The following is a 23,176-nucleotide window of genomic DNA, read 5'->3' as shown; positions in this document are numbered from 1 at the left end:
AACCAAAAATGCAACATATTGCAGATTAACATTCATTAGATGTGGTGGCTGCACTAGTTTTCTTTTTGTAGACTTTTTTGCGTCAATTTTTACCTTAGTGATATGGCCAGTATTAGGGTACCTCCAATGTAGATGGAGTACAGGGGCGCCTTTGTGTAGTGACCTGCTATAGTTAGACCGCTAGGTAAATTACTGCTTTTTGTTTTTCTTTGCTGCACTGTAGTGAGTGGAGTGATTGCTTGTTCTGATCTGCTCAGGGTTTCCTAAGCTAAGAGTTTCTATGGCATAGAGCAGGGAGATTCAAATGGTCAGTTGAATATTTATTATGCCCTAGCCAATCCCTGGAAGGAAATGTCCAGAAGGTGGATGGGGAGGTGATAAATGTTTGAGAATCCTTACCAGGGTGTTCTTTTCCCTCAAGGGAGGGTTCCAGTCTTTTTGGGGTTGCTGCCTCTGGAGCAGCTCCACTAAGACAAGAAAACTGCAGTCTAGACCTCATCAGCTGCTGGGCTGAGGGACTGGAGAAGATTTCCAGAGGATTACATTTGCTAGAGGGCACTGCAATAAAGTGCTAGTCTGAAGAAGGATGTGGCTATCTTCTTCACTTAGCATCTACTTGCGTATGTTGGGTGACAGACAGCTCCTGGGACACTGTGAGTAAAGACCTTGCTTGGGACTGCTAGTTGTGCGAGTGCCAGAAGGAAATTAAGTGCCAGAGGTTGCTATATGAAATTCCATAGACTGGTGCTATAAACACCCCTCTTAGTGTTCGTATGTCTTGTCCCTCTAACTGCTACATCTGCAGGACAGCTTGTTCTGTTGAAAAACAGACTTACTGGCTGGATCACTGGGTGAAAATAAAGGAAAGAGAGCCTAAAAGGAAAACCAATGCAGCCATCACATCTACAAATTGGCAAGCTGCAATGATGGGCAGCACAGTGGCTAAATGGTTAGCACTTCCGCCTGGCAGTACTAGGTTTGTTGGTTCAAATCCCAGCCACGGCACCATCTGCCTGGAGTTTGCATGTTCTCCCTGTGCCTGCGTGGGTTTCCTCCGGGTACTCCAGTTTCCTCCCACACTCGAAAGACATGCTGGTAGGTTAATTGGATCCTGTCTAAATTGTCCCTAGTATGTGTATGTATGAATGTGAGTTAGGGACTTTAGATTGTACACCCCTTGTGGGTTAGGGACTGATGTGAATGTACAATATATGTAAAGTGCTGCATAAATTGATGGTGCTATATAAGTACCTGAAATAAAATAAATATAATAAACATTTGCTTTTGGGTTTAATATCACTTTAACTACCCTCCTCCTTCCTCCCGCTTTGAGTCAAATGTGGGGGGGAGCGGGAATGGGCAGAAAGATCAAAATATGCAACTCAAGCTCTCATGTACTCTGTGCTGAATCTGTTGCAGCCACAGAACAGAGAACAGATCTCTCCTAATTAAAACCACTTCAATACCGAGCACTTTTACCCCCTTCCTGCCCAGGCCAATTTTCAGCTTTTAGCACTGTTGCACTTTGAATGACAATTGCGCGGTCATGCAACACTATACCCAAATGAAATTTTTATAATTTGTTTGAGACAAATAGAGCTTTCTTTTGGTGGTATTTAATCACCACTGGGTTTTTTTTTTTGTTAAACAAACGAAAAAAGACCCAAAAATTAGGAAAAAAAAACTTTTCTGTTATAAATTTTTGTAGATAAGTAATTTTTCTCCTTCACTGATGTGTGCTGATGAGGCTGCACTGATGAGGGTGCACTGATGTGCACTGATGAGGCTGCACTGATGGGCACTGATGAGGAGGCACTGATGAGGCTGCACCAAAATGTGGCACTGGTAGGCACTGACAGGCATCACTGATGGGCACTGACAGCCAGCACTGATGGGAAATGATACAAAGCACTGCTAGGGGGCACTGATACAAAGCACTAATAGCAGGCACTGATACAAAACACTGATGGGCACTATTAGCCAGCACTGTTGGGCACTATTAGCCAGCACCGGTGGGCATTATTAGCCACTAATGGGACTACACTGAGAATCAGGACACTGATGATCTGTGCCCTGATGATTAGTGTAGATGTCCCCTTTGAGGAATGCCGCTTACCAGCTCATGAGGAGACGACTGCAGATAACTGACATTTCCTGCTTATACTGTGATCAGCTGTGAATGGACACAGCTAATTAGATGGAAAAAGGCCGCTTTGATTGTCCCTTTACCTCAATCCATGATCAGCAATGTACTAAAGACACAGCAATCACAGATTGCGCCTGGAGCGCGCCGCAGGGGGCACACGGGGGCATATTTCTTGGAGGATGTCTATGGATGCCCTCACAGAACTAGCCGTCCACACTGTATAGCGTGGTTGGGAACTGGTTAACAAAGGGACTTGCATTCCTTTGTTAAAGTGGAACTAAAGGCCTAAAACGTACCTGTCCAGTGGTCCTGCACTAGTGTGGACATCTCCTTCTGAGTGCCAGTCTTCAGGCCTTTTCAATGGACGGTGAAGGATGTTGTAACTCCTGCTCATGGACAGGAGGCCATCATTCCGTCACTCAGAGACCGACCTGGTGCTGTTTAGCTGAGCTGTGCATGTGCAGCTCAGTTTACAGTGCAGGGAAGACAGGTAGGGGCATTTTATTGCAGATGAGACAGTGCATATCTCTTCTGCAATAAAAACCTGCCTGCTCAATGTTTCTTACAACCAAACTTCAATTCCACTTTAAATAAGAGCAGCATGTTCAGTATTTATATGTTTAGAAGAGTGGTGAAAGGATTGTGCTTGCACAACTGTTTGGTAATTGCAGCAGTACACACCGGACAAACAGCAGAAACCGATAAGTATCTGCAACAAAGTGTTAAAATTCTTGCAATGTACATTGATCGCCCAGAGGGGATTGTGTTTTCTCAACAAAAATGGAGTTACTCTTTAAAGTGTATTATAGTCAAAACGTTTGTTTTTTAGTTTCAGAATAGAGTGGGGAAGAGTGAAAACCAGAGATACAACTGGAAGTTAGAAGAAGAAATCTCTACAAAGTGTGGGGAGTTCCCCTTTAGACAACGTCACCTAAAAAAATTCTTTCCATTGAAATATTTGTCCTCACCTCTTTTTATGGTTACAGCTGTAAAATGTTGGATTTCCTACCAATCTGCCTCAGCAAGGGTGACAATGGTCCACGGAACAGTAACAGTGGGTGAAATTACCTAGAGGGGATACAGACAGCAATTAAAAAGTGACAGGGTTTCTAATCTTTCCCTACTCCATCCAAACCAAACAAACTTTACACTTTAATGGTAAAATAATGCTACTTGGCTGCATTTTTGCATATTCTATGGGGCAAGTTGCACTATAAATTGCACCAAAGTAACACAGGAAATTTTACCAAAATCACTGTGAGTCGCATTGATTTGAATGGTCAACATTCAGTAAAATGTGATTGTGATTGTAATGGTTCACTCTAGTGCAACTTCTGAGTCACAGTCACCTAATATAAATAGATATGTGCAGCACTAAAAAAATGTTTTTATTATTATACAGGATTTATATAGCACCAACAGTTTGCTCAGTGCTTTACAATATAAATGATTAATAAATCCCAATAAAAGGTACAAATAAGAAAATGTCATAAATCAATTGAAAGATCATGTAAATGTTCATAAAGTGACTATAGGTGCTCAGAATGCTCCTGCGATCTCTTCAATACGGTGCTTGTGCAATCAGGTATAGAAGAAATGCGCACTCACCGGAGAATATAATAAAATGCGCATGTCATCTAGTAAATCCTGATGTCATCAAAAGGGTCATCTATGGTAAGCCAGGAACAGGGTTGAATCTCTCTCAGGGTATTGTGGATCCTGGGGCTTTATATGATGATCAGGAAGACACCAGAGTTCCCCTTAAGGGATAGATGGGTGCAGCTCACAGGGTATATAGGAGGCTCCCTGTCTGGAGACTGGATACTTGGTATCTGAAAATTAATGCTTCCCAGGGGAGTTAGAGCAAAGATGCGCCCATAGTGTAGTAACTCAAGCAAGTTTAATGAAATAAATAAAAGACATCCAAGTTAAAGCATACAGGTATAGACATCCAAGTAAAAGCATGCAGGTATAGACATCAAAGTGCAGTAAAATAGGTGTTAGTGCAAAGACATCTGACAGGACTAACCATCCACGTTCAAAGATGGCCACCGGAGCTCCACGTTGCTCCAACAGCGTGACGTCACGGTGTTATTGGCTCCGCCTTGCGCGTTTCGTGCACCCGCACTTCGTCTGAGGGGAGTTCCAGATTGGTCATTAAACTTGCTTGAGTTACTACACTATGAGCGCATCTTTGCTCTAACGCCCCTGGGGAGCATTAATTTTCAGATACCAAGTATCCAGTCACCAGAGAGGGAGCCTCCTATATACCCTGTGAGCTGCACCCATCTATCCCTTAAGGGGAACTCTGGTGTCTTCCTGATCATCATATAAAGCCCCAGGATCCACAATACCCTGAGAGAGATTCAACCCTGTTCCTGGCTTACCATAGATGACCCTTTTGATGACATCAGGATTTACGATATGATATGCGCATTTTATTATGCGCTCCGGTGAGTGCGCATTTCTTCTGTACCTGATTGCACAAGCACCATATTGAAGAGATCGCAGGAGCATTCTGAGCACCTATAGTCACTTTATGAACATTTTCATGATCTTTCAGTTGATTTATGACATTTTCTTATTTGTACCTTTTACTGGGATTTATTAATCATTTTAGAGCTGCACATATCTATTTATATTGCTTGTTTGAGGTTTCACTTGGTTAACTAGGTGCATAGCGGCTGGACTATTTGTGTGCTCGCATACACCTTTTTACACACAGTCACTTGACAAAGGAAATCACAATATATTCAATGGTGCCTGTTCAAATCAATGTGACTCAGTACAGTGATTTTCTGGAAAAGGTTCCTGTTCTACTTTGGTGTGAGTTACAGTGCAACTTGGCCCCATAGAATATACAAAAATGCAGTCACATCAAAGTCACTCTACATAATCACACTGAAAATCAAGGCAAAATCGCATCTCAATAGTATGAACTTAGCCTTAGTTATCGTTGAGTACCGGTAAAAAAAGAACAGCAGAACGTTGTTCATCTGTCGTACTTTCAATATCACCAAATACATCAAATTAACTAATTAATATGAGTAATATTTAATTAAACTGCAATCAGCTATCTAACACCATCACTATGTGACTATGCCCTTCGATTACACCCTTCCTCAATATTAGCACTTCCGCTTAGAAGCTTTTTTTTATCTCCTGTTTAGCAATGACAAGCTGAGAAAGAATGAATAGACAGGACCTAAAAATCACATTTTTACTTGTAGACCGTGCCACTTAGAAGCATAGAACATTAAAATATGTAATTTGCTTCACAGACAGAGCGTCAATTATAATGCAGCTGTGTCACCTGTATTTTGGATACAAAATGTTTGCAAACTGTAGGCTAATGTTCACAGGCACAATTCTACGTGCCGCCAGAAGGAACGTTAGTCTGTTACAGATATGAGCTGAAAGTATACACAAGTGACAGTTGCTGGTTTTAGACTAACAATCAAGAACCAGTCAGTGTGTATTCTGATCATGTGATCACCATTACAGCCGCTCATGGTGATCACTGGAAGTTTGTTTATTAACAGACTTCTCCAGTCTACAGCTTGCACAGTGCCTCTGCTTCTGTGCAAAGTACAGTGTCAGTATTACATTCATTAAAAAAAAAAAATATATATATACAGTGGGGATCGAAAGTTTGGGCACCCCAGCTAAAAATTTGTATTAATGTGCATAAAGAAGCCAAGGAAAGATGGAAAAATCTCCAAAGGGCATCAAATTACAGATTAGACATTCTTATAATATGTCAACAAAAGTTAGATTTTATTTCCATCATTTACATTTTCAAAATAACAGAAAACAAAAAAATGGCGTCTGCAAACGTTTGGGCACCCTGCAGAATTTATAGCATGCACTGCCTTCTTTGCAAAGTTGAGACCTGCCAGTGTCATGGATTGTTCTCAATCATCGTCTGGGAAGACCAGGTGATGTCAATCTCAAGGGTTTTAAATGCCCAGACTCATCTGACCTTGCCCCAACAATCAGCACCATGGGTTCTTCTAAGCAGTTGTCTAGAAAACTGAAACTGAAAATAGTTGACGCTCACAAAGCTGGAGAAGGCTATGAGAAGATAGCAAAGCGTTTTCAGATGTCGATATCCTCTGTTCGGAATGTAATTAAGAAATGGCAGTCATCAGGAACAGTGGAAGTTAAAGCAAGATCTGGAAAACCAAGAAAAATATCAGACAGAACAGCTCGCAGGATTGTGAGAAAAACAATTCAAAACCCACGTTTGACTGCACAATCCCTCCAGAAAAATCTGGCAGACACTGGAGTTGTGGTACACTATTCCACTATAAAGAGATACTTCTACAAATATGGTCTTCATGGAAGAGTCATCAGAAGAAAACCTCTTCTACGTCCTCACCACAAAAATCATCGTTTGAACTTTGCAAATGAACATATAGACAAGCCTGATGCATTTTGGAAACAAGTTCTGTGGACCGATGAGGTTAAAATTGAACTTTTTGGCCGGAACGAACAAAGGTACGTTTGGAGAAGAAGGGGCACAGAATTTAATGAAAAGAACCTCTGTCCAACTGTTAAGCATGGGGTTGGATCAATCATGCTTTGGGGTTGTGTTGCAGCCAGTGGCACAGGGAACATCTTACAAGTAGAAGGAAAAATGGATTCAATAAAATTTCAGCAAATTTTGGATGGTAACTTGATGCCATCTGTGAAAAAGCTGAAGTTAAAGAGAGGATAGCTTCTACAAATGGATAATGATCCTAAATACACCTCGAAATCCACGGGGGATTACATCAAGAGGCGTAAACTCAAGGTTTTGCCATGGCCTTCACAATCTCCTGACCTCAACATAATTGAAAATCTATGGATAGACCTTAAAAGAGCCGTGCGTGACAGACAGCCCAGAAATCTCAAAGAACTGGAAGACTTTTGTAAGGAAGAATGTAATTTAAAAAAATGAAAGTACTAAGAGGTTTCTCACAGACCTACCCAAAAAAGAGAGAGTGGGCATTAGAATGCACATACTTTGGGAAGTACTTTCCTACTTTCCTCCTACTGACCTGCTGTGAATCTGTATGTGCTTAAACACTTCCCGTCTGGCCCATGTACATAAACGGCCAGACGGGAGCAGTGCAGGATCGGGTTGCCATTTATAAATGGCGGCCACATTCACAGCCTGTGAGCGCTCCCTGGGAGCACGCGGCACCACGATCCCGGACACCGCGGAACACCGATCGCTGTACGGGACCTCTTTGTGTGGTCTCTATTCATATGATCACTGATTGGCCAATCAGTTCTCACATGAATAGTAGTAAGTAAAATGTAACTTTCTGACATCATTGCTTACTACTTGTGAAATGTGTAAATGATCACAGAGGTCACATGGTACAAGGCTATTCACAACAGCCTTGTACCATGTGACAAGCTATGGCCAGTCACAGCTCTCACAGTATTTCCCAGTGGCTGCAAGAATGCAGCCATAGAGGAGAAATGATTGCTTTTACAGCCTTTGTGGGTATAAAAGCAGTGTAAAAAGAAAAAAATAAATCTTCATCACCCCCCACAAGTAGTACAGTGTCACTATGGTGACACTGTACTGCTAGGGTAATGGTATGTTAAAAAAAAAACATAAATAATAATATAACAAAATAAAATTAAAGTATGAAAAAAAATTTAGAAAAATTATAATTTTTGGTTATAAACTAATATGGGTTATTTTTTTTTACTAAAAAGACAACTGAATACATTTTGGCCAAGATTTATGAAGAAAGATTATTTATTTGCAAAAACACTTTTTTTTCAAAATGTTTGGACTTTTTCATTTATATAGCAAAAAAAAAATCCCAGTGGTGAATAAATACCACCAATGTAAAGTTTTATCTATCTGAAAAAATTCCAAAAAATGAATATGGGTACAGTGTTGCATGACCACAAAATTGTCATTCAAAGTGTGATGGCACTGAAAGCTGAAAATTGGCCTGGATAGGAAGGGGGTGAAAGTGTCTGGACTTGAAGTGGTAGACCCTTTTAGTATTTTTACACGACTGCACAAAAACATTTTGGACGTATCACAACACACAGGGACATTTTTCAAGGATAAAATGATTCAGTCTGCTGCAGGCAGGAAGAAGCATTTCTTTGGTCTCATTTCCCCCAGTGATCAGACTACACTGAACATTTGTAGCAAGTCACAAGGTGAGATGTTAAATCTCTAATGACACTTATGATGAGATGTTAAATCTCTTGACACATCACTAATCTGTGTCAAGCATTTGTGAACACAATGGGATTATGTACATGACTGGGAAGCACACTAGCTTAGTGGCAAGTTCCAGTACAATGCAGCAATAGGATCATTGGTTCACATACTAGAATGATACTACCTACGGTACATGGAGTTTGCATTTTCTAGAAAATTGACTCTGAGAAAGAGGGTCTTGAAAGCATCAGCCATTCAGAGGGTCTTCTTGTGGTTAGGACTCGTTTAGTTGACCTGGTTGTTTAGGACACTGTGGATACTGATGTGCTTGATAATCCATGCTGTTTGTGAGTATACAATTATTTTTATCCTTTTATTAAAGATATCACAAAGACAATGCGCAAGGTTGGTGCCCTCTGTTTTTATTGTCTAATGTGACTTTTTGGCGTCCCCAGCCCTGAAGGGGCTGCAAAGCTTTGCCAATAGCGGAGTAGCTGAAGGACTGGGATCGATCATTGATGAGGCATTCCTCTTGAGTGCAGGAGGTTGTTCTTTTAGTTTGTATTTTCTCCCTGTTTTTGTGTGGGTTTCCTATCACACTCCAAAGGCATGCTGATAGGTTCATTGTATCCTATTTAATATGGCCCTAGTATGTGTATGTATGATTGCAAGCTAGGGACCTTAGATTGTAAGCTCCTTGAGGACAGCGACTGACGTGAATGTACAATATTGGTAAAGCCGTGCATAAATTGGCAGCAGCATTATATGAATATCTAAAATAAATAAAGTAAATAATCCCTAAACCAGGACCTCAGTCCAGGAAGTAGATGCTGATCTTTGATAGTGCCTGATGAAAAATGGTTTGATCCCGTATCGAACAAAAAGGCATTTTTAGAGGGTGTACAACAGGGGTCTCCAAAGTACAGCCCACGGGCCACATCCAGCCTTCCAGGCCATTTTTTCGGCTCGCAGTTAGAGTTCTCAGATTCACTGCAGGGATGGTCTCTGCCGGCTGTGGAACCTGCGCTGCATATTTGCCCCCAGCAGTATGCAGCGCAGGTCCCGCAACCCCTCCCAATGTCTGACTGTGTTGGCTGCTGGGACAGCCAGCATCCTAGGAACCAATGAAGTGCTTTAGTGCAGACCTGTTGCCTCCTCCCGCCTTTCTGTTAAGCAGTATCCTTCCTTTAGTGATGTCATTTCACATACAGTGCTCGTGTAATAGCAGCGGGCGTGGGAGTCAGGAGGTACAGCCAGTGTAATTACTGTTTGTGATGCACTGTACAATGGTAAAGTACACATGCAAAGGGGAACTGTGAGATGGTTACAAGTATGTGGGGGATTAGTTTAATAGCTTTGAAGGGAACACAAACACGTGGGGGGGGTGATGACTCTGGGGGGGACACTAACATGTGAGGGGGCTGGTGGTTCTGATGGGGACACAAATATACATATGGGCTAATGACTCTGATAGGGGGACACAAACATGTGGGGGAAGGGCTGATGGCTCATAAACATGTGGATGGGGGGTTGATGGGGACATATACGTGGATAGGGGGCTGATGGGGACATATACGTGGATAGGGGGCTGATGGGGACATATACATGGATGGGGGGCTGATGAAGACATATACGTGGGGGGCTGATGGCTCTGATGGGGACACAAATATGTGGAGGAAGGGGTGGTGATGGCTCTGATGCAGTGGTTCTGTGGAAGACACAAATCTGCAGGGAGGCCCTGATGGGTGATGGGGACACTAAAATGTGGGGGGCTCTAATGAGGACATCAATTTGCAGTGATACTTTGATGAGTGATAGGGACACAAATGTGTGGGAAGACTCTGGGGACACAAATGTGTGGGAAGACTATGTTGGGGACACAAATATATGGGGAGACTATGATGGGGACACATATGTATGGGGAGATTCTGATGGGGAACACAGATGTAAAGCCCCATAAACACAGGAAGTTTAGCCCCACTGCATGATGCTCCAGCCTTTAGGTGCCAGCAAAGGATGCAGGAGCACCATCCAGCCCGCTGTCATCAGTCTATTAAGTTTAATTTTATTCTTCTGCTGTGGATTTATTTATAAATTATTTTTGGAGTTTGGAGACCCCAGCATACAGTGTTCACCGTGAGAAATAAATTGGAACTGTTAGAATTAGGCTACAGAAACATGGCAATTGATTGCACACAGGACGCTGATTCACTGTGACCCAAACTAAACCAATAATGTAAAGTGCCTTCAGCTCTACTCTACACCTGCAGGAAAGGTCCCTTGCATGCATTTCACCCCCTGGGTGCGCATCAACAAGTAAGCCCACTGGTGGGCGAAACGAATCTGAGGGACCTCTCCTGCTGGCCACAGTGAGTCGGCATCCTGTGTGCAATCGGATGCCTTTTTCTGTAGCATATTGCAGCCTAACTAGCTGTTTGATACCACCTGCACCAATTCATTACATGTCATGTTGGCTGATATCAGTAAAAGCATTAGAGCGGTATTATTTATTTATTTATTTTCTACATGTTACAATTATGCATTATTTATACATTTAAATATAACATATGCTGGGTCCACTTTAGGCTGAAATGATTGAACTTTCTTAGTCAACCATGTTTGACTACTTTTATCAGTTGTAGGTATGGGGTCAGACTGTAACATACCTCCCATGATGGGATTCTGGTTAATAGGCTGACAGATGTGACACCAAGTTAGAAACTCTGTCCTCCTGTTGTCAGACATATTAAATGATTCTTACTGGAGAGGGCACACATGTGGAAAGAAAGTCATGTGAGCTATTAGCTTTGTTTTTCTGGAGTGTGTAGCAAAGTAAAGAAAAAAGGGCCATGTTTCCACAATAGAAGTGAATGAGAGGAAGAAATCTGTTTTTGTCCCTCTTTAGGACTCAGTGCAGCCTTTGGTATTTCTTTGAGTACAGCTGGTGTGCCACAGGAACTGAGCCATTGTTTCAAAGACCAGATGCCATTTTGTAGAACAGGTGTGGAGAGACTGAAGTGAGGTATTTCATATGCTAAATCTAAGGGTTTCCTTTAAAGTACATGTTTCTGTCCCCTGGTGAAAATATCACACTGCGATTTCACAATGTTACACATTCCTTTAACTCAAATTGTGATTTAAACATGAAACAAGACCAGTTACAGAAATTAAATTAAATCCCAAATCCACTAAACTCTCTTTTCAAGCAAAAGTTGCCTTCAGAAGAAAATGTAGTGAAATAATTTAGAAAGTTGTTAACATCACAAGGGATTCCTCCACAGGCAAAGATTCCTTTAATTGGGATATAGTAAGACTTCTTCACAGATGTTGTTTGCTGATAATCTTTCAAGAACACATACCCAGGGCTCCCCGTTGGGCATATAAATTGAAGGTAACAACATCAGAAGTATCCCTGGATGCAGTCGTAAGAGTGTGTTTATAACCTGATAATTCCTGGTGCTTTTTCGGACTGGGTTTTGGTGGGCTGCAAATGAATTTTTGGAGGGGTTTTATGGGGCTGTTAATACCAAACGTGTAAGTTCCACCAGGTGAACAAATACGCTTCCTTGTATAATTCAAACATCATCAGACCCTTCTTGCATCAGGCACTTAGCTTTTGCAATCACTGACAAACAGAAGCAAGATGAACACGCACAATAATGTACAGTTTGGATGCAAACAGCCTTCTGAAGGTATTAAATGGGTCAGTATAATCAAGTAAAAACGTTACTCATTTGGTTTGCCATAGGAGTACGTCTCTGATGCAAATTTGCAGCTCTTCAGTACCCAAGTCAATCACAAACTACAGGGCATAATAATAAATGGTCATTATTTTGGGTCTTTTTTAATACAAACCAGTAATCTTCACAACCAACAGAAAACATTACTGTTACAATGTACATTGAATGTAACATCAATGTTTCTGATTAAATATCAAGCATATTGAAGTACAGAGGGTAGGGTATTTCCCCTATAGTCCATAGGGGCCATGTAGCACTTGGAACCAAAGAATGTCTCAGAAATTAAAGTGGCTGTAAACTCAAACCCTTATATATGACCAGTGAATTGACTGGCCTCAGGTGAGGTACTTAATTGTCTACATCTGTCTTTCCCCTACAATAATTCAAAGTGCATAATTTACACAGGATCTCTCAGCTCTGAAAAGCAGAGGGTGGAGAGCTGAAGTTGAGGTGAGGAGAGCTCTGAAAGCTGATTGGAGGGAAGGGACACACATCCCCTTCATATAGCACACAGGAACAGATAAGAGGCTATCAATCGCTAACTGTGCCCTTTCCTGTCACCATTTTTCTCTTGGTGTCAGGAAAACTCATCAGAACTGACTCATGCACATAGCAGAGGAAGAAGTCAGCAAACAGAAATGACACTTAGATACTCTGGAGTGAGATAAGTACACACTATAGAGAGATATGTGTTGTTCATATTTCATGTCTGAGGTTTACAACCACTTTAACATTGGGAGGGAGACAGCATAATTTAAACGTTAATAAACATAAAATGCTAAATATTTTACAATGCATTACATTAGCTTTATCTGGTTTGAAGTAGTACAGCCATTCAGTTGTCGTACAGTACAGTAAACATGTCACTTTTGCTTTAAATAAAATTGCTCAAAGCTTTATTGAAGGAAAACTGCATTATAAATTGTGCTTCAGGACTGGACAAATCTTCCAAAAATCTAGCAGCCAGCTCAAATAAGTTAGGAGTAGTCAACATTGTGGTTTGATCTGGTGTGTGCAGTTCTCACCTTCACAATAGCTATATGTAAATTTCTTCTTCATCCCAGCAACTAAATATACAGTGGGGATCGAAAGTTTGTGCACCCAGCTAAAAATTTGTATTAATGTGCATAAAGAAGCCAAGGAAAGATGGAAAAATCTCCAAAAGGCATCAAATTACACATTAGACATTCTTATAATATGTCAACAAAAGTTAGATTTTATTTCCATCATTTACACTTTCAAAATAACAGAAAACAAAAAAATGGCGTCTGCAAAAGTTTGGGCACCCTGCAGAGTTAATATCTTGTACTGCCCCCTTTGGCAAGTATCACAGCTTGTAAACGCTTTTTGTAGCCAGCCAAGAGTCTTTCAATTCTTGTTTGAGGTATCTTTGCCCATTCTTCCTTATAAAAGTCTTCCAGTTCTTTGAGATTTCTGGGCTGTCTGTCACACACTGCTCTTTTAAGGTCTATCCATAGATTTTCAATTATGTTGAGGTCAGGAGATTGTGAAGGCCATGGCAAAACCTTCAGTTTACGCCTCTTGATGTAATCCCCCGTGGATTTCGAGGTGTATTTAGGATCATTATCCATTTGTAGAAGCCATCCTCTCTTTAACTTCAGCTTTTTCACAGATGGCATCAAGTTACCATCCAAAATTTGCTGAAATTTTATTGAATCCATTTTTCCTTCTACTTGTAAGATGTTCCCTGTGCCACTGGCTGCAACACAACCCCAAAGCATGATTGATCCAACCCCATGCTTAACAGTTGGACAGAGGTTCTTTTCATTAAATTCTGTGCCCCTTCTTCTCCAAACGTACCTTTGTTCGTTCCGGCCAAAAAGTTCAATTTTAACCTCATCGGTCCACAGAACTTGTTTCCAAAATGCATCAGGCTTGTCTATATGTTCATTTGCAAAGTTCAAACGATGATTTTTGTGGTGAGGACGTAGAAGAGGTTTTCTTCTGATGACTCTTCCATGAAGACCATATTTGTACAAGTATCTCTTTATAGTGGAATAGTGTACCACAACTCCAGTGTCTGCCAGATCTTTCTGGAGGGATCATGCAGTCAAACATGGGTTTTGAATTGTTTTTCTCACAATCCTGCGAGCTATTCTGTCCGATATTTTTCTTGGTCTTCAAGATGTTGCTTTAACTTCCACTGTTCCTGATGACTGCCATTTCTTAATTACATTCCGAACAGAGGATATCGACATCTGAAAACGCTTTGCTATCTTCTTATAGCCTTCTCCAGCTTTGTGAGCGTCAACTATTTTCAGTTTCAGTTTTCTAGACAACTGCTTAGAAGAACCCATGGTGCTGATTGTTGGGGCAAGGTCAGATGAGTCTGGGCATTTAAAACCTTTGAGATTGACATCACCTGGTCTTCCCAGACGATGATTGAGAACAATCCATGACACTGGCAGGTCTCAGCTTGGCAAAGGGGGCAGTGCATGCTATAAATTCTGCAGGGTGCCCAAACTTTTGCAGACACCATTTTTTTGTTTTCTGTTATTTTGAAAGTGTAAATGATGGAAATAAAATCTAACTTTTGTTGACATATTATAAGAATGTCTAATGTGTAATTTGATGCCTTTTGGAGATTTTTCCATCTTTCCTTGGCTTCTTTATGCACATTAATACAAATTTTTAGCTGGGGTGCCCAAACTTTCGATCTCCACTGTATAGTTCTTTCAATCTTTACATACATACAGTATATACTATCACAACATATATTCTACCTCTCCCCCCCCCCCACACCCCAAACAGCAATCTTTAACATCACCCCCTTTTCTTGTCACTAATCCATCAACCTATATATTTAAACGATAAGGAAAAAATCTCCAAATATTACCAAATCTTCAAAGTTTTAAAGGTTCAAAAGCTGCACAAAGCACAATCTAGAGAGTAGTTAATGCCTACTGAGTAGCAATCACTTAATGGTACAAAAAGGGATGTTTCAGGTCCTTCAGATTTCTTAAATATATTTACAGTAGTCTCCACAGAGAAATATTATAAAACTGTGGTTAGCATGGCATACTCCACATTAGGCAAATTAAATAAATGCTATCTAAATTCAAAGGTTCTAATAAAAGATCAAAGGGATGTAGGAAACCGCATCCAAAATTCATTTTTACAAGCTTTTTATCAATGCACAGATCCCTCTTTTAAAATGGTATGTTGGCACAGATGTACCTTTGAATCGATGTGTAAGAATTACTTTCTGCTGAAAGGTGTACATTGCGACTTTACAGCTATATTGCCTGTTCGTGAATCCATTTTCTAACAATAGAAAATGTAATAACTTGTGAATCTTGGACAGGCTAGTAAAAGCAAAGTGGTATCCCAGTGTTTGTAATTGGGTTGCAATCAGAAGTCAAAAATTGCAGTCATAACCATGCCATGTCCTTGGAAGGGTAGACAGAAGTGGAATGTTTAAAAGCATACAAATTTGGGTTATCTTTTTTCCTATAGTAAATAAAAACCAGGATTTTTTGCAAAATTATAGACCAAATGAAATTAAGTGGAATGGTACAGTGTAGCTATTTTGAGCAGAAAAGAGACTGTGAATAACCTTCTGCAGGTAATCACCAAAGAAATCTCAGCTCATTCTGCCAGGCAAAGCTCTGAATCGGCTGGGAAGTGTTGGAGCTTGACTCTATCTATTGCCCCTGCACATTCCTATTGGCCAATCACTATAATGGGCAGCTCCACTGACCTGTAGGAATGAACAATAGAGAGAAAGAGATGGACAGGCTTTAGTACAATCAGAAAGTATGAGAGTTTTGCTTTTCACAATGGTCTGACATTTGACCATTAACACCGAGATCTGAACGCTTTCTGGATATTAAACCCACATTTACTTATTATTTGCCCATGCTGGTAAACTGTACTTGCTGTATGAATCTTAAAGCTTAATTTTAAGTTCTAACTGGAATGGTTTAAAGTTTTCATTACTGCACATGAATGAAAGTAATAAACTGGTTGCATATACATGGAAAAAACAAAAACGCAATACTGTACATTAATTGACTTCAGTTTCCATAAATTATGAAAATGCTAAGTAGAAACGTAATCAATATTAATTTTAGCTTTTTTTCACTTCTCAACTTCTCAGAACATGTGGGTACCTCCCCATAGTATAAATGTACCTGTGAAAACATTTTATGTGGGCTAACTAATGATATCTTTGCCTTATGCTAAATAATGTATTAAAAGCACTATTACAATTGGCACCAGGTAGTAATTGGGTTCAGTGTTCGCCCACAATTATGTATTTAGATATACTGTGTGCACATACCCTCACTAGTGTTCCTATTCATACATTTATGACATAGTTGTAATCCTATATGCTGTATATAACTGTGACATTTAAAGGAAAACTGTCATAAAAAGTGACATTTTTAATGACCGTGGACTTCTTCACTTTTTATTACTTTTAGAGCAGAAGAGTTGAACCTATTGAGCTAGCGTGTTCAAACCACACCCCAAAATCCACATATATTTATTTAAAACAATGTTATCTGCAAAGCTGAGGAATGTAGTAATCACCAAATAGGAGGAATGTGTAAATGAAGTTCTGAAGGAAGCATATTGTAAAGTGGTAGCTATATAAAAACATGATTGTTGTACACTCTGCATTTTATTTTATTTCTTTCATATTTTTGCTCAATGACTGTATTAGCAAATAGGGAAATACAAGGGATAAAAGAGTGCTTTTGTATGTCAGTGTTAAGGGTTATCTAAATAATTCAACCTTTCACAGCATTTAAACAGAGAATTGACAAATTCCATCGTGAAAATACTCATATATGGAGACCATAGCTAAGAAATGAATTAATTTGTGACATGTGTCTGGGTACATGGAACCAGTGAGTGCTTTTGAAAAGGTCTATTAAACATTGAAGAGAACAATCCAATGAATTGTATCCAGCAGGAAGTTAAGGTAGGACACTGCCACCATATGTGAACTATTGAGGGGGCAGCTTTAACATAAACACTGATTCCTTGAATTCTTTTTTTAAAAGTTGATTGTACTTTCATGCAGTTATCCTTTAACTTACACTCCATACTCCAGCCCCCTTATACTACAATATTGATGTCAGTAATGGACCAGCTAGGAGAGTTAACAGTGGCAGCTGTGCGGATGCCCATGGGCAATACAGCGTGGACCTGGAAAGAGTGTGGACAGGTGAGTATAACATTTAATAGATCCCAGCCACCAGCTGTACAGTAAGTACTTCTGCATGTGTCACTGCTGGTATGCATTTAAAGAGAGTTGTGGTCTTTGTTGCTTTTACATCAGTTTTGTCCAAAGTGGGTTCTGCGAGAAGCTCCAAGGGTTCCACAGAAAGAAGTTGGAAATATTCACAACTTTCTTTCCAGAAATATTTCCAAAACCTGGATATCTCCGGAATTGAGTGGGTGCTCAATCCTTTAGTCAAACATGAAATCATTTTTCTCAAACCATAAGCTGAAGAAAACCTCATCGATTTAAGAAATGATCTGGTGTAAAAAAATCTCTTTGCTGAGAAAGAGCTCTCAGAATTCTGGATACGTTTGGAAGCTCAATATCCACTGCTTAGCATGGAATTGCTGTTGCCGTTCGGTAGCTCATACCTTTGCGAGCAGGGGTTTTCAGTATTAACAGAAAGGAAGTCGAAGAAATGAGAGAGGCTTCAAATAATCAATGAAGAAATGCGTGTGAGCTTGTCCACCACTGATCTTTGATCGTTTGATCTGCGATCACAAGCAAGCTCACACTTCCCATTAGATTTTAATATTCATAATTGACTTCTTGTGTATGTATATATGGCTGTGACGCTCATAGCACACTATGATTCTTACACTACAATTCTCATATAATCAAGTTCATGACATGCTATGATAGAATTGATGTTTATATATTTCTAGACGTCATTTTCAATTTAAATTTCCATTATACTAGTATTATAATAAAAGTTGTTAGTCTTAAGTCTTAAAAAATGTACCTGAATAAATATTACTGATCGCATTTAATAATGTTTTCACTCAGGAAGGGGTGGGGTTCCGTGACGATGAAAACTGTTTTCCGGGGTTCCATGGACTCACAAACTTCAACAACACTGTTTTACATAAAGATTTAATAAAAGGAAGTTGTATCCGCTACATCTATGGAGCTCTCATTGCTTTCACATGTTGCTCTGATCACAAATCAGACCAGCACCTGTTGATGTTCAGAGGGATGTATGGTTCACCTACTCACCTGGAGCAACTCATCTATTTTATCATGTATTTAAAGGCTAACTCTACCTTTAAGACCATGTTACACTGGCTACACCCATATTGACATGTAATATGCAACACACCAAAATGCCCCCCAACAACATGTTGGGGTTTTCTAACTGAAAGTCAGAGAGTTGGTGAAATAAGGAGCCTGGCATTGCACCCGCAATCCATTGATTGTAGTTGTTATGCCTTGCAACTGTATTTGCAAAAAACAAATGTGCATTCTGCAAATATATGTGCATTTATTATTATTTATTTATTTGTGCAGAAGGAGGACTTAAAGGATAAGTTCACTTTTCATAACAAGTTATGCTTTACACCCATATTCAGGGTGTAACATGTATCGTGTCACTGCAGCCCCCCCCCCCACACACACACACACACCCACACCCCACCTTGTGACAGATAGCAAGGATATTTTCCCCTCTTCCCAGCTGTGGCATTCATTCACAGAGTTCTGTGAATGGGAAACTACAAGTACCAACATCCTTTGCAGCTGACGGCTTGTAGTTCTTGATTAACTACCATAACGCTGTTGAGCACTCTGGTAGTTCTTCTTGTCAGTGTGAAACTGCCTGCCCATACGATGTACAGACAGACAGCTTACACTGACAATCCTACATGGCACCCGCAATCTGATGATAATGGATGCAATGTTTTCCAGGCTCCTACGAAAACAAAATTAAAATGGACATTTTTCCTTTTTTTTTTTTTTGAAAAGTGAACTTATCCTTTAAGATCCTTTAAGCTATAAACCTGACAGATCGAGTCCAAAGTGGTTCTTGATCGAATGGTCATTGCAACACCTACACATGCATATTTATGATCTTGAGCAAGAGATAATGGACTGACTGTGGACCTCAGCTTTCAAAATCATTAGAATAGTCAAATAGTTTCATAACTCTGTTACTCTTCCCTACTGCCCCTTTTTCCATGTGTATGTTGAGTCAGTAGTTGAAGGTATCAGGTTTAAAGTGGTTAAAAATAAAAAAAGGTCAGTGAATCTGCAACCAAGAGTTGCCAGACAAGTATTGGTAGATAAGGGAGAGTGTAGCAGCAACAAAAAGCAAGGTACCAGCACAAGTACAGAAATCTCGCGAAGAGGAAGTGCAGAAGCATGGCTTAAATAGAAAGTTCAACGGAGCAAGAAGTTCATAGTTCAGAAAGAAAATGGGTACTAATGAAGACTGACAAAGAAATCAGAGAAATAACTATCCAGAGCTTCAGGTGGCCCAGTAGGAAAGCCACTGCTAGACATAGCAGAAGCTATGAGTTTGGATCCAGATACTGATAGAGACATTAGAAGAATGGTCAGTGATGGGAAACTGTTACAATGCAGCTATGAAAAGTTAGGCTTTAAGAATGTATGTTTTCCTTTCATACAACTATCGTTGCAATACATGATGGGCTTTCTAAGACCAACATAGAGAGATTGCTTCAATGCATCCTGCAGAGCTTCAAATACATATGTATGACTCTCTCATGAATTATCTTCTCATAGAAGGAATATATTGTAGTAGATGCTGCTAACTGACTTCAAGCTCACGCAAGGGTTTGGGTTTGTGTCCCCTACATCAAAAAGTACATCATTTTCAGTTTACTTTTCCAAAATATTCTACAAAAATGATTTTCTTTTTTTTTTTTTAAAGCTTATCTCAGAGCAAAGCTAAGTAATATGAGGAAAAACCTAGGCAATCTGTTTAAATTAATATCAAATTGTGCAGTCCTTTATAGTACATAGTTATTGGCAGATCTAAGGAAGAATTTACAAAAAAAAATGTATATTGCATGGTCAGCTTTATAATAGATAATAGTTTTTTTTTAATGTAACATAACTAGCTAAAAACAAGCAAAGTGTATATATTTTGTTTCTTCAGCCAAACTCTAGGTAATATGACTGTGTTGCAGAGGTACTTTCCTGTATTTCAATTATGAGTTCATACACCTGTGTGATCATTAGCATAATTAGCATGTCACAAAAGAAGTAAACAGATGCAATCAGCAGGATTCGGACCATAGGCTTTATGGGAATGTGGTAGGTGGCAGGTCATGTCACCACAGCAATAGACAAGCCCCCTCCATACACAGGAGGGTCTTAATTTCCAGCATTTCATGCAATCTGGTCTGCCCTAGTTCTCTCTAGCATGTTACCAGGTGGCTCAACATAATATTTTAATATTCAGAAGTAATATTTCATAGTTACATAACAGCAATAATTAATTATTTTCTTTTCTAACTCCAAAAGTGGGTTTATTTAGGACAGGCAAGTTCTCTTGCAGAGAATATGTTTTGTTATTTTAAGTACACATTGTCCTTAATATTGTATCAGCCATGTCCTTTAGGCACATCTGAGCAGATTGGGAGTGATGTGCTTTTCGCATTTTTTATTGCATGTTTTTTTAGCAGGATTTTGAAGCCATACTGCTCGCTTGAATAGGCTGCCCTCTGCTCCAAAAATGTGCCAAAGTAGCTTCTGTACCATTTTTTAGAGCAGACTTTGGTGGTTTATTGAATAACATGTTTTTAATAATTTTTTGGGTGGTTTTGTCGCACAACAAAATGCCCAATTCTTTATCACATTTGAGATGCTAATAACAATGAATGTCACCCAAATGTGTCTTGCATGATTTGGCACGTTTTTAGTGTGTTCCAAAATAGCATGATCCTGCTACGTTCAGATGTGTAAGGGCCTTACAGAGAAATAGATAAGATATTTTTCATAGGACAATATTGAGAGTTTAAACTTTCTTTTTAACCGCAGAGGAAAATGTAGAAAGTAATCTGGTAATTATGTTATCCACTTATTTTTAGAAAGAGCATAATTACTGTAAAAATATATCTAAAGTCCTCAAACTGATAGTAATTTCAGCCATCCAACCACCTATCAGAAGGACAGTTGAAAGTCCTGACTTCAGCTGATCCAAATGACGGAAGGGACTCAACAGTGCAATTGCACCACCTTTCTAGTGGTATTCCCCCAATAAAAAGCCCTACGCCAAATTAAAAAAACGTAACAGTTTCATTCACACCACTAACTTGTGCTACAAATTCAGTTAATTCCTATTAATGACTCTTAGAATGTGTAAAAATTCCAAAAGAGTTATCAACAATTTGCAAATAAGCAAACTGGTGATAAATAAGACCAGTTGTGAGTTGGCGTACGGAGAGAGACACCAATGCTCAGAGTGGGGCATTTTCTGCTGGGACGTGGTCATGAATATGATTTGTATTTACTGTACAGTTTGGGTATCCAAGGTAAAACCCTGCAGAGTGTGACATTTGTAAATACTGAGATCTAGGAAAAAATGTAATATTCTAAGTTAAAATTAGTCTTTTGGATGACTGCATGCCCTTCAATTCCTCAATTAGGTAGGGCAAATCAGCAGCTGAGCCCACCCATTTTAAGAATTAATCACTGTAACATCTGTACAATAACACATTCTACCCCAGGTGGGATAGTAGGATGGTACTTATATATATTTTCATGACCATTGCAAACATTTGACCCCATTGGGGTCCCTGCAAGTTCTAAAAAATATTTTTTCTCAAACATAAATCAGTTGAGTATAAAGCTTGAAAGATTAATGAGAAATGCTACAGGGGTTTACTATGGATGGAGTCCTCCAGTGTTTGATGTATGGCTGAAATATAATATATTGATATACTAGTATAATAGACTTATGATATTTAGCGTTGCAAGGATAGTGTTGGGTGAAAAATACCTAATATCTTTAAGGGTGTGGGTCACCACTGAAGAGACTTTGATAAATAAGGACAAACTAGACACCAAGGGATAAAGAAAATGATCACCAAAAACAGACAAGGGTTGAGTTAAGGGCACTCTTGCCAAAATAATAGTGACCTGGAGGGTTTTGCTCATCTTCTGTGAAGTACAAATAATAGGGCAATGAGAAAAGTCAGTGATACAAAATTTAAATGTGTCAACAGTAATCCTGTCTTGGTCTTGTCCACATAGCAATAGGGTATCTGAACTATGGGATCACAAAATAGAGGAGTATAGGTTTTGGTATCTTCTAATTCTATATGAATTTTATATCGATAGTAAGATCTAAAATCCCCATAGCTCCGTGCTTATCTTTTGGACTTAGAACAATGGTATCAACATTCGGCAAACTCCTAATTGCAAGTCTTTCCGCTCTAGAAAGGTTGTTCATTTGAGATAGATTGGACTTGTCATATGTAGTTAGTACATGATAGCATGTTAACCCCAAAAAAGCAGCGCTGTAAAAGTATAGTAGAACAATGTTCACCTCCCAAGGAGGTATAGCTTTATTGGTGCAGAATAAGCCATAAATAAGGATGATGTAGCAGCCATGATAGTGTGGTGGACCGTCCGCTCCTCCCTGAACCCAAGCAGGGAAAACGACTCAGTTGTGGTATGCGACTGAGCCAGTCGGGGATCGCGACGCTCCAGATGTGACATCACCACGACCAAGATAAGAGTGGAAGCTGGACCCTGGCCTTGGAACACAAGCAGAGCTGGTAACCGGGACAACGCATTTTGTGCGCATTTGCTTTATCAAGTTTCAGACGCATACTGCAACTGAGCCATTTTCCCTGCTGGGGTTCAGTAAGGAGCGGACAGTCCACCGCACTATCCTGGCTGCTACATTTTAGTGTCATCCTTACTTTTGGCTTATTCTGCACCAATAAAGGTATAGCTCCTTGGGAGGTGAACATTGTTCTACTATACTCATACAGCTTTTTTGGGGGGGCTAACATACTTCACTTCATAGTGTTCATCAGCAGCAGTGAGTAGTGGCCCCTTAAGGTTGAACAATTGCGCTTGACTCTCTGGTTTAGTACTTGATAGCAAAC

General features: G+C 39.8%; 1 protein-coding gene across 9 annotated transcripts in view; it reads right to left on the bottom strand.

Annotated features, from left to right (window-relative positions):
* The window catches only part of ADGRB2 (adhesion G protein-coupled receptor B2), a 603,867-nt gene that overhangs the window by 368,795 nt on the left and 211,896 nt on the right, over window positions 1-23,176 (bottom strand). For 8 of the 9 annotated variants that reach the window (XM_089673848.1, XM_089673852.1, XM_089673850.1 and 5 more), the window contains exon 2: window positions 3,115-3,214. The exons of the other annotated variant lie outside the window; for it this stretch is intronic. The gene's annotated coding sequence lies outside the window, so the exon portion shown is untranslated. The remainder of the gene's footprint in view (window positions 1-3,114; window positions 3,215-23,176) is intronic. 9 annotated transcript variants of the gene reach the window in all.

Source organism: Staurois parvus, unplaced genomic scaffold (assembly GCF_062004578.1).
Source record: "Staurois parvus isolate SC_StPar_1 unplaced genomic scaffold, SC_StPar_1.0 ptg000145l, whole genome shotgun sequence".
Lineage (NCBI taxonomy): Eukaryota > Metazoa > Chordata > Amphibia > Anura > Ranidae > Staurois > Staurois parvus.
This window is presented reverse-complemented; position numbering and strand designations above follow the sequence as displayed.